The 1,046-nt window shown below is 45.3% G+C and overlaps 1 protein-coding gene across 4 annotated transcripts in view; it reads right to left on the bottom strand.

The window, feature by feature from the left end:
• epha7 (eph receptor A7) overlaps positions 1-1,046 on the bottom strand; it is a 109,855-nt gene that overhangs the window by 28,853 nt on the left and 79,956 nt on the right. The window lies entirely within an intron of this gene.

Raw genomic sequence — 1,046 nt, 5'->3', positions numbered from 1 at the left:
TACTCTGTGTTCAGACAGGATCGCAGCACTGCTGAAAAGCATGCCTAAACTGTATCAGTTTGTAACCTTTCCTACTAGAGGAAACAAAACACCAGCCCAATGGTACAGTAACATTAGAAATACTTTCTCAGCTGAACCTAAGCCTCATTTTGGTAGATCTGACCACCTAGCAATCCGGCTCAAACCTGCTTACACCAAACAACTCAAGGCGAAACCAGTCTCAGAGAGAACTGTTAACACCTGGAACCACTGTGCACAGGCCAGCCTGCAGGGCTGTCTAGAGTCCACAGACTGGAACATCTTTAAAGGGGCCACAGACAACATCCATGAATATGCAGAGACTGTGAATGACTACATCAGCTGGTGCGCATATGGATGTAGAATGGTGTGTGTTTTCCCCAACCAAAAATCATGGTTTAATAGTGATATAAAGCAGAAAATCAGGAAGAGACGAGAGGATTTTAAGTCAGGGGACCAAGCAGAGTACAGGAAATAAGTCCATCAGAGCTGCAAAGAGAGCATATGTACGTCCAAAAACTGGAGAGCTACTATATGAATAACAACATACGCAGTATGTGGCAGGGAATCCAGGCAGTCACAAACTACAGGAACAAATCGACAAACACAGCCCCCTAGGATGCCACCCTCCTGGACAGCCTCAACAACTTCTATGTGAGGTTTGACAGGATGAACACAGACACTCCCTCAAAATCCCCCTCTGACCCGGGGGACACTGCTTTTCAGGTGACACACAAACAGGTCCTGAAGGCCCTGAGATAGGTAAACCACCATAAGGTAGCGGAACCAGACGGTGTCCCCCCCCCAGAGTGTTGAGAGCCTGTGGGGATCAACTAACTAGTGTGTATACAGACCTCTTCAACCTTTAATCAAAGCAGTAGTTCCTCGCATTTTCCAAAAATCCATTATCATATCGGTCCCTAAGACATCAGACACATCCACTCTGAATGACTTCAGAAGCCTGGTGAATGACATTCTTGTTTATTAAGAGAAAAATAATGTCATCCTCAACATAAACAAGACAAAAG

This window comes from Monopterus albus, unplaced genomic scaffold (assembly GCF_001952655.1).
Source record: "Monopterus albus unplaced genomic scaffold, M_albus_1.0 scaffold128.1, whole genome shotgun sequence".
Taxonomy (NCBI): Eukaryota; Metazoa; Chordata; class Actinopteri; order Synbranchiformes; family Synbranchidae; genus Monopterus; species Monopterus albus.
Note: the sequence above shows the minus strand (reverse complement) of the source record. Positions and strands in the feature narration are given on the sequence as shown.